General features: G+C 37.5%; 1 protein-coding gene and 1 long non-coding RNA gene across 4 annotated transcripts in view; both read right to left on the bottom strand.

Moving 5' to 3' along the window:
- Positions 1–15,756, bottom strand: part of CPEB4 (cytoplasmic polyadenylation element binding protein 4) — a 64,369-nt gene that overhangs the window by 25,946 nt on the left and 22,667 nt on the right. The window lies entirely within an intron of this gene.
- On the bottom strand, positions 3–12,152 carry LOC137222089 (uncharacterized). Its single transcript, XR_010942304.1, has 3 exons — positions 12,111–12,152; positions 11,664–11,754; positions 3–10,778 (listed from the first exon to the last, which is right to left on the bottom strand). It is a non-coding gene; the product is annotated as an uncharacterized lncRNA (long non-coding RNA).

Raw genomic sequence — 15,756 nt, forward strand, 5'->3', positions numbered from 1 at the left:
GAAGGCCGTTACTAAATTTATTTTTTTTCATAGATGGTTTAAATGTATTCAACAACAAAGCTGAATTAATTGTTTAATAGGTATTTAAAAAGCCGTATTATGAGATAAAACTTAGCTGTGCTAATAAACACACAGTCAGTTGACATATCAAACAGCATATTCACAAACACTCAAAAAGGGAAAGTTTCAAAGTGGGAAAATAAAATACCCCTTATATTTAACTATTCGGTTATTCTAATTTCCAAATCCCCATCCAAAGGAAATTTTTATACCATTATGTTCTAATACCAACTCATAATAACAATCTTCATATTTTTCCCCATAAATGTGCAATTTTTCTTTCATGTGTAGTTTTTCATAGCTTTTTAGAAGTATGTAGTTAGCAGTAGCATTTTTTTATATAATTCGTAACAAAAGTGCCAGTCTTATGCCTACATGTACAGACACACTAATGGGTTTAAATTCAAATTTCGGGGAGTAAGTACAGAAGGTAAAGAGGCACATTTCATTGTACTTAACACATGAAGAAAATATCAAAGTACACAGCACAATGCCCAGAGGCACAATAGCATTCAGCAAATGCTGGGTTAATTTCCTTCGAATTTTGAACCTAAAATGGGCACCCAAGATACCCTCCAGAAAAGGGTTTGTGAAAGTCTAAAATTTTGGGAGGATGCTCTACCTTCCAAATTGGTAGCCACAAATAAAGGCTGGGGGGAATGCATTTCTGTTTTGCAAGAGTTTCTACATGCAAGTTGAGGTAGCTAGACTACACATCATGTAACTAGTTCTATGCTATAAGTTACAAAACTCACTATGACAACATTTTCATGTCTCCATATTCCCCATGCCCTTCATAAGAATGGTGGAGAACCCTCAAGTCTTATTCATCTAAGGAATGGATAGGGGAGCTTCACTGTTAATTACCCACCACTGTCTAGCACTCTATACATCAGAAGCAGTGTGAGAATTTAAAATTGACTCAGAATTACAAACATTCCAATTAGGAAACCAGCAGTCTAAACTCTGACTCCACAGAACCACAACAGACTCTCTAAGACAATGAAAAGGTGGGTAAGCAGAGGCTCTCCCAGGCCTGGAGGCTGGGGCAAGCCTTTCAAGATGCCAGGAAGACTCCACCTAGTTCCAGAGAACACTGCGGGAGCCAGGTCTAATACGTGGTCCTATCAGTCCACCAGCCACACATTTACAACTCTTCAAAAAGGAACTTTAGACCACAACTATCCTTCAGTCTCTCAAAATCCTACTTCTTTGAAACAGTCTCCACAGAAATAAACTTATGCCATGAAGAGAGAAAACTGTTCTCTGTGGCTAACAGCTTTAATTAATCCACGTGCAAACCTTGGAGTCTCATGTGAAACAAAATCTGAACTTAATTTTTCTACCATTTAACACCAAATACAAGGATTTAAAAAATTAAGTTGTTAATTGCTCCACTTAAAATTTCAGCATGTTCCTATTTAGGGAAGAGAGGTAGGGATGAAGATGGGCAAGGAGGAGGTGAAAATTAATTTTGATATTTCAATTTCTTCCTAAAAATTGGCTTCATTATTTAATGCTCATATGCACACAGTCAAGTATCCAAATCCAGTGAATTCCAGCTGAACTGCTTTAACTACAAGCCCAGATCATATGACCTGTCACAAGTATTATCTTTAAAAAAGCATAGACTTGAGATGCTGGAACAAGAACATGACCTTAACTGTTAAAAACTTGGGAGGGAGGGAGGGAGGGAGTGCTGTTTCTGAATCACTTGACTCAAAGTAGCAGCTGATTTTCCATGATGGAACATTTGCATTAATTTTGTAGCTGTAAAACCCTCTGGTAAATGAATTAACAGCTATCACTCATACCATTTTTATTTATCATAAAACATGTTTTAAAAAGATGATATAAGTCAACACAGAAACAAAAATATTTAACAATATTAACCGAAGTTAAGAAAATGTTTTGCTATTTCTAAGAAGATACTCTAATTGGGTATCTAATTGAAGATACTCTAACACTCCAACTGAAACCAGGGCTGTTCCATATGAACTATAATGCTTCTTACTTGATACTAAGGAAGGATAATTAACGATGAGGATCCAAAAAACAAATTCCCAAACTAGCTGGCCCAGTTTAACAAATCAAGTTCCATCTTATCAGAAACTCACCTTTGGGGTACCTTTTACGGAGAGAGAGATAAGAATATTTCAACTTGACAGGCACAAAAATATCCCTTAACTCAGTTCTCTCAGAGTCTGCCTCAACACACACCTCCTAAAGAGATGCCACCCTCCACCCCCAAGGTAGGTAACGTTTGAGACTTTTTCTGATCCTTAGACTTCTAAATGCAGTAGTTCTAACCTTCAGCTAAGACAATAGAGCACTGAAGAATCAGTGGCAAAATTCACAGTTTAACTCTCAAAGTGATACTTGTTTTTATTTTTTGACCTGTTCTCATGAGTCCTGTCAGGCTGGAATTAGTTCTGGCCTCTGAGTAGTAAAGATACCTGTAATATTTTGTTAAACCAGCAGCAATGCCTTCTACTTCAATTTTAAAATATTAGCAGTGACATTAAGAAACCTTTGAAAAAAACTTTCATAATGCTTCCCTATCCTACCTGCCCTTTCCTTCTATAAATTTCTTCTGTAATTAAAATATCTAGAGTCATCCACTCATGACATCTATTATGGAGAATATATATCACTTCCTTTCTGGAAATTCTCTGAAAGCTCCCATTATAAGTGCCATGGGACAAGTGCCTTGTCTTCTACAAGCCTTTCACCTTCTCCCTGTACCCCTTTTATTTCTGCTCTAATATTCTCTCTGCTCTACGGATGCTAATTTTCACCGGCATTTTTGCATTTTCTATTCCATGGCTAGATTACTGACAATCCCCTCCCTCCCTCTGAGACAGTGGCCCTCTTTCTTTGTTTCCAATGGAGGATATTTTCAAATCTTTTTTTGTTTGCTTGTTTGTTTTTCAAATTTTTTTCCAGGGCGCCTTTCCCAAAAAGGAAACCCCTTGTTATATTAACTCAACAGATTTTATTTCTATCTATATTGCAACAGCCAACCTTCTCACGTAATCATTTCAGCTACTGGCTAACTTTCTTATCTCTTTTAAGTAATAGCCCCCTTTAGGAACTAGAGCTTTTTTTTTTTCCCCCTGATAGAACACAGCTTGTGGGATTTCAGTTCCCCAACCAGGGACTGAAGTTGGGCCACGGCAGTGAAAGCCCAGAATCCTAACCACTAGGCCACCAGGGAACTCCCAAGAGCTTTTTTTTTTTTTAAAACGTAGGTACCTCGAGTTTCCTGTTTGGGCACCAGGTAAGCATTTAATTAGTTCATTCCACTGAACTTAAAACACCAGCACTTCACAAATGAATAAAGTGAAGTAAAATAAAAATCCCTGCGATATCTAAATATGAATATAACCCAGTGTTTGTGGGTTTTGTTTCATTGGTTTCTTTGATAACTCATCTATCTATAAACATACCTCAGGTTTGGGCACATCTAGAATTGAATTCCTCAAGGGAGAAGGAAGGCATTAGGATTTCAGGCAAGTAAACCTATTTAGTGGATAAAATTCAATCTTTGGAGGCTCTTGGTATTGATTGTGTTATAAATGCAAAGAAATACTGCCAGCTCAGCAGTCCTAACCTTAAGGGACGCAATTGACAGGAAAAGCAGTCATCTCTGGAGGCCAGCTGTGGCATTTGGAGCCAGAAGCCTGGCATACATCATGCAAAAGGCATAGACTATATTTGGTGACATGACTCAACCTAGCCAAATATAGGCAACTGATACAGTGTGACTCTGGGGAACTACACTACCAAATTCTACAGCCTAGAAAAGATTCAGACTCGAACTAGGCAATTGTATGCTAAGCATTTGCGAGTTGGAAAGAACCAATATTTATCAACCAGAATGACTAAGAATTGCTGGGGGGAGGAGGTGCTCAAAACAACAGTGTATATTATCATACTCTTTTAAGACACTAACTAAAGTAACTGAGTTAATGAGATGGAAGGAGAAAAGACTAGAAGGAAATACTCTAAAATGTTTCCATTATTTTCAAAATTAGGTAAAGTACCCTTGTTTTCTAAAATTTAACCCAGATACTATTGCTACCGATGATTCAGCAGTAAATGATACAATAAATGTTGCCATTTCAAACACACAAGCAACGAAAAATATCAAATGGTCTATAGCACTATTAGATTTCATGCTATGGCCTTCTCTTTTTCAGTCATGCCAGCATTGTTGGGGTCATGGTACAGGCCAAGGAATGATAACAGGGGATAACTCTGCAAGGTTGTCTAAAATATAGCCATGCAGTCCAAAGAAGTGACAAGAAGCATGAAATTCTGGGTTAGTATTTTTATTGACTCACAGTATAAAAACCTAGACACTCCAACAAAAAAGGAGAGGTTTTCAGTGGACATCGTTAAAAATTTCTCATAGGGAAAGGATAGGCATGGACTTAGGTCCATTTCTAAAACCGATTAAAAGGTTTATGCACATGACACAACACACACACACACACACACACACACACACATACACACACATACATACATACACCATATACATTACTTGTTATTGTTTAACTAGAGATGCTTCTCCTGATTTTGCTCCTGCTAATTTTATTTAGCTCATATCTAAGTAAGCCAAAGCTATACTGCCATAAATAATTTTTTAAAGGAGGTGCTGTAACTGCCTTTCTCCATCTGCTGTTTTTACCAACACTGCCTGAGACTTGCAGCAAGATGGCGCTGTGGGGGCCTGGATGACGCAAGCAAGGTCCAAGAAATGTGGAATAAATTCAATTTCTGAATACCAGCTTTATACTCACACAAACGCAGAACACGTATCAATATGAACGAATAAAAATGTGCTCACTATGTTCTATCATTTAATGATACAAGGATAATCATTTTTAATAATTTCTTCCAATGACCTAAAAGTAACTCCCCAAATCATAATCAGTAACCTTATTCTACCCCCTGACCTATCTGTGATACAACCGACTTCCAGTAAAGACGTTTCCACTCAAAACTACAAAGGAGACACTGGCTGGGGCTGACATCAACTGGACAGAGAGTCTTGCCCCCTCCAAAAGAGCCATTTAAATTACACACAGTTTAGGCTACACAAAACCCCTCTCCAGGACAGATTTGACTTTCAGTTTAAAGACCGGGGCTTGTAAAAATACTTGACTTCTCTTGCCTACCTCTCTAGGTTCATCTCTCACAATGCCATTTCCCTTCCCACATGAGGTACTCTGCACGTTCAGAACTACGAGCCCATTAACTTTTACTTCTGGGTCCCTCCCTCTGTCTGGAACGCCTTCCTTTCTCTCTGGCCCCAGTATTTCACCACTCAAGCCTCCGCCGTTCTGTCCAAGTAGCTTCTTTCTTAGGCCTCACATCCTATGGAAAGTCCCTGCCTCAAGCCACGGGCTCCCCGGTTCAGACAGCCTTGTGGGCTCCATAGAGCACGCTTTACACTTATTATACTATATATATATACTTTTTTTTTTTTTTTTTTTGGCGGTACGCGGGCCTCTCACTGTTGTGGCCTCTCCCACTGCGGAGCACAGGCTCCAGACGCGCAGGCTCAGCGGCCATGGCTCACGGGCCCAGCTGCTCCGCGGCATGTGGGATCTTCCCGGACCGGGGCACGAACCCGTGTCCCCTGCATCGGCAGGCGGACTCTCAACCACTGCGCCACCAGGGAAGCCCTATACTATATTTAAATCACCTATCTCTAAGCTCTGTTCCTAGTCTAGGGCAACAAAATCTTTGAGGATAGATTTCACGTCTTGCATCCCAGAGCTTAGAGCAGGGAAAGGTACTCAATAAATAGCTGTTGAATAAGTGAATAAAACAAAGCTAGCAGCTGGTGGTCTCTCTGCCATGAAACACCCAGTGAAAAGTGCAGAGTTGGACCAATCCCATCTTGTGAGCTAGGTCAAATTACTCAGTTTCTCTGAAGTAAAACAGAGATATTTCTATTTACATGTGACAAATTCATGAGATAATTTTTGCAGAAAGCCCAGAAAATTCTCCCAGTATAGAGTATGTGCTCAATTAATATTAATTCCTTTTCTGTCACTAACTTATAAGCCAAAGATAACCAACAGTTTTCTACTTGTGAGAGAAAGAAAGGAAGGATTCCTCTTAGCCAAATAAGACCCAAACTGGAACCTTGGAGAAGGGAGTGGCTATCTGCGGGATTTTTGGCTTCAGAGAAATAAAGAGTTTGCTAACGTTCTGAGTTACAAACAAGGATATCACTCTTCTCTGGGGGAGAGAAGAGAAAAAACCTAACTCTTTACTTTTATGATAGCCAAACAGGCAAAGTAGCAGAAATATTTTAGGAAATGTGAAAATTCAAAGGAACTTAAAAATATTCCTTTTAACAGAAGCCAAGGAGGATCTCTTCTGTACCAATAGCTCAGATCTAATTTTTCAATTGTGATCGGATAGCTGAAAACCAGAATGTATAGTGGCCAAAAGAAAAAAAAAAAAGAAAAGAACCTCTATCTTTAAGGTAATGGGATTTGTTTCTACAGATTGAGGAAGGGTTCGGAATAAAAGAAGGTTTCATAACAAAAGATGGTTTGCTTTGACTATAACTCAGGGCAGGTGCAAAGATGGAAGATCTAAAAGCATCTAAGAATTTCAGGCAGAAGGGAATGTCTAGAGAGTCACTAGCAAAGAGCTGACCCAATTAAGGAATTTGAAAGATTTCCTACTGCCAGTAAATCTAACAACAAACCAGCAAGCAGGAAGGCAGGCTATTTTTATCCCTGCCAGAGGCCTTCTGACTCTGGATGCTGCATTTAGAGGACAGAGCAACAAGATAACTTGCCTTAAGAGGATGTTATGATACCAGTGATTAATGGCAATATTTTAAGCTTTAAAAAATTAGGCATAGTTTTTATCCACAGTAAACCAGCCAAAGCCAGTTAAAAAAAAAAGAAAGATAATATAATGGAAAGAAAAGTGGAAAAACAGACCAATGGATAGTAGAAAAGCTGTAATAATCCAGAAACAAAGCTAAGGCAGTAAATTAAAATTCTACCTTGCAAAAAGGTTGATTAAAAGAAGCATGTGTTATAAGAGACATATTTTAAAAGAACCAGTGAATAAAAATAAATAATTGTAGAAGTGGCCAGAAGGTAAAGATGATGTTGAGCAATGGCTCTCTGTACTGACATGAAGAAGACCAAGACAAACTTAGGAAATCCCTAGGTACTATAAACTAAGTTACTTGCAAATGATTGAGAACTTTAGAGATGAAATAAGCCATTCTTAACACTGGTTACTTAAGTGCAAACCCCAAAAAGCCATCAGCAAAGTCAGTAGTTGGCTTTCTGCATACATATCATCAACCCTAATCACTTACTTAATATAAATTCTGATGACTTTATTGAACCTTCATGAAGAATGCACTTGGATTTCATGCCTAATCTGATTTCATCTTTTGTTGTCTCAAAAGGCCAGTTCTTATTTTCCTTTATCAATACTAAAGGCACTGAGTCTTCCTCGTATTAATTAGCCCTCAAAACTAAAAAACAGGCTGTTCAAAGATAACTGCGAATTATTTGGAGAATAAGTTGCATGAGGCCAAGAGTCTTAGTTTTTATTTCCTGATATATCCCAACAGCCTGAAACAGTGCTTGATATTTATTTGTTTTAAGAACAGCCTCCCACAGCTTCAGACTTTACATACATATCTAAAGTGGTTCTCAAAGTAGAGTGAGGCTGAGGTTGAGGAGGGAGAGAGTCTATCTGAATCACTTCCAGAACACATATGCTTAAGTCTCATGACAGACCTGGTGAATCAGAATCAGCGAAAAGAATAAGCCAGCTTGGAAAAGTTCCCTCAGTGATTCTATTTTGACCTCCACCCTCCAAGAGGCACCCTTCAATAAGAAATCAGCAGGTGTGAGATCTGAATCTTTTACAGAAGATTATGATAAAATACAGATTTTAAATTCTGTCCCCAGTCTCCTACAGAGAAATTAAGAAACCTGAATGCCTGCTCTCTGTCTAAAGTATACTAAGACAAACTTTTTTAATGTTTGTTTCCCTCACAAATGCTACACAATAAATACCTAAGCTACTGAACCAGAAGTCAGAGGCTATGTGTTCCTATCTTGATTCTCTAGGCACCAGTTCGTCGAGTGACTTTACAAAAGCGGTTATATCTCTCTGAGCTGCAGTTTCTGCAACCGTATATTGGAGATCGCAAAACTCACATGGAAGGTTATTATAAGGATTTAAATTAGAGATAATTCTCAGAAGTGGCAAAGAATAAAAGCCAGAGAAATGGTATCAGAAGTAACTGCCCTTTCACTTGAAACTGGTTGTTAACACTGTTTCCTATACAGAATGTCCAGGTCCACCTCAAAAAAGAAATATGTAGCTCAGCATCAAATGTGTCCTGTGGTCTACTACTACTCGGGACACGGAATACACTCAAATGTGTGTGGAGCTGGAATACAAGCAGAAGCTAAAATGTAAGGTACTTCCAAACCATGTGGTTGAAGAAAGCCATCTCCCCCTCCTAACAAGGGCTACCATGTTACTCCACTCCAGGGTGCACCCCTCCTGTCACAGGGCTCCCCCTGCCCCCTGGCACTGTGCCAGATGTAGCCTGACAAGTCCACACTCCTAGACATGCCTCAAAAGGCAGTAAGATAGCTTCAGATGCCAGAGACAACATTCCAAAATGCTACTTGGTGGAGATGATAATCTAGGATAAGGTAAGCGACTCCTCCTCACTCCTCTTTGTCCTCGTCCCCACTATTTCCTCTATTAAATTCCTTTTTTTGTTATGTTCTTTTTTGGTAATGGGGGACATTCTAATGGTACGAGTTTAAAGCGGAACAATTAGAGAAGTTCTCTACAGCAGTGTTTCATAACCTTCCATGATTATTAAGACCTACTTCAATCAAAATATTTCAGAGGCTCCCCACCATAACACCTGAAGCCCTCAAGCCCCACGCCAGTGGATACTACAAGTAAAACAACCACAACAAAAACCCTTAATAATAAAAGGCTACTATGAATTCAGCAACACCTTTAAATATATTTTCATTGTATTACATCAGCATCCATGTGCTTTTGGAAGATAATCATGCAACACATACATGACAAATCTATCATCTAACTAGAATGCTTGGTTCTAATAGGTTCCTAGACCCCATCAAGTAATTCCCATGGCTGAAGAGGCCCGTGGTCCACAAATTGAGAACAGAAACATTATATCAAGCCAAGTTTAAACAACTGCTTCCTTGACATAGTATTTTTGGGCCTATCTCAAAAAGAAAAAATGCAGTCTAGAAACAAAGCCTTCACTCAACTGAATAAATTTGATTGATTTCTGGTTCTATCCCGTCTTACAAGCTACTCAATATTAAATGCTGCCACACCCCAACTCACATGAAATCCATGATACTTTCAGTCATTCAACTATAAAAACCTTCAACTTTGTCACTGAGAAATACCATGCCAGAGAGACTGCGTGGAATTGCTGATAGCAACTTAAAGATCACTAAATTCAATCCCTCCATTTCCTCCTGCAGGTAGAGAAACCAGGATCTAGAGGGAAGTGACTGACTTAAGCCATGTAACTGTTAATGGCAAAACCAGGTCTTAATACACTCCTAAATGCTTCTCTTTATTTTTAACAATTTGGTAAAGTCTATTATAAGCTAACAACTTCTGATCTTTTACAATAAAGAGATCAAGTGGCCAATTTAAATATCTCCATTTAATTAACCATGCCAGACATTTATTATTTGGAATACTATAGCCAGTAGAAGTTAGACTTTTTTTCTTTTCTAGATTCTTTATACTAATTAACACTAATTACTCATGGCTGCTCTTCAGAATGAAGATCTGCACTTTAGTGCTGGTTTCTCAAGAATTAAAAAAGGGTCCTCTAATTGGTTGATTCCTCCTTCTCTTCCCAATGCATAACAACTGGCATCAGCCCAGTTGGATTCCAAAGAGATTATGGAACTGCTCTCCCTTCGGAATTCCACTAATGTTCTTAATTGACTGGTTACCAGGTAATACCCAGAATAAAACAAAGCCTTGCTTTTAGAACAGAGTGTGCTAGTGTGGGACTGAATTCAGACTCGGTCTATCAGACAAGATAATGAAGCCCAGAGGCAGCCTAGCCATCTCCATATCTGATTTGAAAAGTAGTAACTAGTTTAAAACTAGCTAAAAGGTATTCCTTTTGCAAATTTTTACTGCTGAACTGCAACAAATGCATCAAGTTTTTTCTCTTTTCCCTCTTGTAACTTAGGTAATGAGGATAGTGGCAACATGAGGGGAAAAAACTAAGGAGTAGTGAATAAAGAAATTCACAAATCAGGTATACACAGCTGCTAAGTGAATCAACTGCCTACAATATTCAGGTAGAAATTCCATGCCTGTCAGGAAGAAATAATTTTGTGGCACAATTGTGCAACTATTCTGCTTCCTGTTGTTAAATTGAATGCAAAGAGAATCTTGCATATTTTTATGACAGCTATGAATCAGGTGGCATTGCTTCCACTCCCTTAAAGTCAGCAAATAACATATTCCAGGATTATATAACAGGATTAAAGAAAGTCTTAAGACCTTCACAGACAACTCACCATTGTATTTACTCCATAATCAAAAAGGCTTTCATTATGCAGATTATTAGCATATAGGGCTGTTCTAGTAGCTGTCAGGAAATGAAACAGCAAGTCACCTCTCTACAGAATTTTATAATATAGAAGGAAAAAACAGAAAAATAATAAGTGACACTATCAAAAGGTACAATATATTATTAATTTGGACATGGTGCATGAACAAAACGGATCTCTATAAATGTTCTGGACCTCCTTCTACTTTTTTACACGGTAGGGAGGTCCCTAATATTTGACACTGACAAACTGCTGACAAAATCTGAAAACCTTACTACTTGAATTTATTCAGATTTCATTTCTGAATGGAAAATATTTTTGTCTGTCCACATGGTAATATCTATACTTACTAAGCTGTACACAGTACTTAGTGTGAAAAGGTACAAGATCACAGAAAAGCACTCACTAATGTGCTACCTGACTGCTGCTTGTTTTTTGATTTGGTATTTCTAAGTGTTAACTGTCACATATAGTTTATTCCTTTACCAATCCCTGCCCTGAATGTGAGTCTAACAAAATCAAGTTACAACAGCCATAAAGTACGTGAGCCTTAATACAGTTGTAAAGAAAAAAAAAAAAAAGTTAATGAGTTAAAAGTACCTTTGAAAGAAATCGTTAGGCTCTTCAACCTTCTAATAACATAAAAAGTTTACTGTCATTTTCCCCTCTGCCCCCCTTTACCCTCATCTCTCACCCAGGTAAAAGCAGAGTTGCAACAATGTTTTAAGATACCTACTCAGTTTTCCTGGGCTCAAGACTCTCTGTGCTCAATGTTCAGGATTAAGATAAGGGACTGCTTGAGTAATTATGGGCCCCCATCACTGATGACATACGACAAATTCCCCCTTTGTGACAACTGCTCGTATGATTTTCGGAACAAATAAGAACAAGGGTCAATATTCTATCACAAACACATGGAGGGCAGAGGACAGAGGACCACTACTTTGTACTTACCAGTACATATTATATTAAAAATCGGGCAGATGAGGATCTGGCCAAGGCACAGGAGCATTTAGTATGAACCAAGTTGGTTTCACTTCAGAGCCTAGAGTAAGGAAGACTTCAATCCAAGGCTACGAGCACATCCGTGTTCACAAACAACACATTTTGTCCTCCCAGGCATTGCCCTTTCCCCTCCTCCCCTTGAAAAATTTAAAACAAAATAAAACAAAACAAAAAACAACAGCAATCCTCAACGTGGAAAAGTATAGTCACACAGTTTGAAACCGACACCTCTGTAAACTCTGCCTGCACTGTGCTGTGAGGAATCAGAAAAATCCTGACCAACAGTAAACCAAAAAGGAGACAGTGGGTCCGAATTACGAATACACCCTGCACCAGTAATACACAGAAAATCATGCCCCAGCACTTTGCCCCCTTCTTCCTCACAAAGGAAGTTACCTCAACACAGAAGCCCAGGTCCCATCCTACGGCACAACTAAGTCAAGCAAAAGAGAAAGAATGTTTAGGATGTTCCATTTCAGCAGTCAGGAAAGGGAGAGTGGGGAAGGAGAGGAAACCACCTCACTTCTAATAGCCACACGCGAAGTTCAACTGTAGCCACGTTTATGAACTGTATTCTTTGCTGTGTGCCTTACTCCATTACTCATGAAGCTTCTAGGCGTAAGGCAATTTTCTGCTCCCCAGAGACTGCAGCCACTCCCCTGCTATGCTGCTTTGAATTACTTGGTATCACCCAAGCAGAGCAAGAAAGAACCAGCCGAGTTCAGGAAGGCTCCAGCCAGGTTTGCAGGGCTGCTGCCTGGAAGACTCTGAATCTTCAACACTTGTAATATTTAAAGATCCCCCAATTCACCAGAAGGCATTTGATACCACATAATGGTAATTTGTTAAGAAGGAGAAATTTGATTATGAATCCAAGTAAAATTTAGCCGTTTTGCTTTATCCGTGTCTTCTTTATGGTACTTTGTATCATGGCCCATTAAATATCCCTTGAAGAAAAACGTCCATCTAATCCTTTAAAGAGGTGACTGGGGAGTGGGGTACAGAGCAGTGCATAGTTGTCTCTCCTCAAATTGCCACAGGCAAACTGATTTAAATAGGAAAAGGTTAAATACTGTAAGAGATTACATCTCCCCACAACTATTTCAAATAAATCATTTAAATAATATTACAGCAACAGAACTTATTCGGTAAAAGTCCCTTTCATTTTTTAGAACTGTATTTACTCTGAAACTCAGATTTATAACTGAATGATATTAAATTTAGTCCTATTGTCAGCAATTCTCATGGAAGGTTTCCAGAGCTATCTCAGTGTACACAAAGTCAGTATACAATATCTGTTCAAAACATCTGTATCGGTATACAACATCTGTTCTTGAAAATACCGAGCTAAGTGACTGCAATTTGGAGTATAGGAATATTAAAACAATTGTGGATCGAAGGAAAATTTAAGGTTTTCTGGTTATTATTTATGATATCTTTTTAAAGCAGCACTAACTTTATTCGTTCCCCTACTGTAAAGATATAGAATTTAAATAATTATCCCAACAGTCACTCTCTCCCACAGTGACATAAAAAATCTTATAGAAAATTAACAAAACTGGCTTTGTATACTAAACTTTCAACTGAGTTTCATGATTTTCTTCTAGAGATTATTATAAATGGTTCTGCTTAGCAGCAAAGAAAAGAGGCACAGATGGAATCATCACTTGCCCACTCGTTGAAGCATTTGTTTCAAACAAATTCACAGCCATGAAAAATAGTTTGGAGAGGGCCCCTAATTTAATGTGTAGATAAGGAAAAAAAAAAATCTCAGAAGTATTTTAAAATGCAAGGTCACAGTACCTTCAGCAGTCTGGAATTAAATGCATAGCATTTTTGGAGTAGGTCCAGCTCTTAAAATAAGTTCTTATTAAATTAATGCATGAGGCAAGTGAGGCAGTAAGGTCTAACACACTCCCACTACTTACTTGACTGACATATGCAATAGGTTTCTCGGGCACAACGGGAATATGTAAAAGACTGGCACTTTAAACAACTTGCATTTCTGAATGCAATCATCATTGCCCACATGCAAATTAAGTATTTAAAATGCCTGAAACTCAGAGGGACTGGGGTAGATATGCTGAGCTTCCCCTTCCAAAAACTGGAAGCAAGATACTTCCTATAACAATATGAAGAGTGGAAGACTCTAATTTCACAGTATTCTGAAGAAAAATAAAATGATATTCTGATTCATAATTTAGTTAATTAATATCTGAAGAACAACTATATAATGTTTTGACAATTTACAGATTGCCTTTGTTCTCTCAATAATTTTGCTGTCTCATTTGGCTTTCTAGTGAAATGAAGCAAACTGGATATTAAATTGTTTTCGTATATATGATTTAAAACACTCAACCACTACTATGAAACTCTGAATTGTTCTACTCTGACATCTGATAATTTTCAAATACTCGTTTTTGTCTCTTTATTCCAGTGCTGTCTCCCTCTGCTTCCATTCCATGAACTACTGCTTCTTGGTTTATACATATATTCCTTTATTCCCTTCACATACAGGAAAGAAAATTTTAAAAGTCTCCTTAATTTTTAGAGGTTTCTCCTACTGTACACTGAATGTAATACCACTTCATGAATCTTTATTTCACTGTGTCCAAACTATGCTTCATAAGGGCTGAAAACAGATGCACTCGCACGTGTTTTTAATCGATTTCATGCTGCTCCATTTCTAAACAATAAGTAGCAATTTCACAGGCAGGAAAAAACATAAATAACAGTAAGATACAATACCTCCCAAATAATCATCTCAGCATCTACAATAGTAAAAGATTTTCCTGTCCAGGTGAAGAAAATACTTGATAAGCCTAATAATTATAGTAGCAATGCACAAGCTGCCATCTCAGAGATCAAAATTCAAAAATTAGTCTACAGAGCAGGCTCTTAGCTTGTAAGACTGGGTGTGCAGTGAGGAAAATGAAATCGTTCTCTGGGGAAGAAGTGCTACAGACTGTCACTTGTGTTGGTTATGGAGAAGGCAGTACATAATTTTGTGGATAAAAATACTACATACAGACATGCCAGCTGATCAGTGAAAGGACATGGAGATAAGGCAGAGGGAGGACCCTTTTCTTCTCCAAGAGGTAAACCTCTGTACATGGAGAAAATGACAGTAGCCTTAAAATTCTTAGAAAAACTATTTTTAAATGAACTGTAAAAATATATATATATAAATTATGAAATGAAGGCTAGCTATTTGTTTGCACATTTCTTTAAAAAAAAAAAGGTTGCTAAACAAGCCAACTGGAATCAACAGCATATTCATAAAAGATAAACTCAAAAATTATATTTGAAAGTTCCTAGGCATATTAACATCTTGTCTGTTGATGGCAAAAATAAAATAAAATTTTAAACCCACTTCATTAAGGGAGATTTTTTTCTTTTTTCCCAAAAGGAAAAGGCAAATTCAATTTGGGGTTTCTTTTTTTTAATTTAAATAAATAATACAGCCCTTAACGACTTCATTCAATTGACAGGTCTTGTATCAATTTTAGGCTTCATTATTTAAACACATACACACAAATGACGTATCTATGAGGAATTGCAAATGAAAATAAAAATAAATGAAAAACAACAACAACAATAAATAAATAAATAAATGAAGTCATTCATAATATATTTTATGGTTATTTTTAAGATAAAACTAACCCAAATATAAAACCTGCCTCCATATGATAGTTTTTTAAAAACAATTTTCAAATTAATTTTTTGAAAGGCATATTATTCTATACTAGTCTCATAGAAATAATGCCCATTTTCTGTTTTATCTGTTTCTAAGGAAGCAGAGCTCATGAAGAGGCTATTTATTCATTTTCAAAATGGACAGGCAGTTTTATATACTTACTTTAAAAGGACAATGTGTTAGATTTTTTAAAGATATTCAGCTTTTATTATCACCTTTAAACAAAATTTCACAATAGAACCACTGTTAAAATCAAACACAGTTTTCCTAAAATAGCTATCTAAATCAGAGGCGAGTTTGACAAGAAATAAAGTATTCCCCTGAGCAAAACTGCATTGCGATAGA

This window comes from Pseudorca crassidens, chromosome 3 (assembly GCF_039906515.1).
Source record: "Pseudorca crassidens isolate mPseCra1 chromosome 3, mPseCra1.hap1, whole genome shotgun sequence".
Lineage (NCBI taxonomy): Eukaryota > Metazoa > Chordata > Mammalia > Artiodactyla > Delphinidae > Pseudorca > Pseudorca crassidens.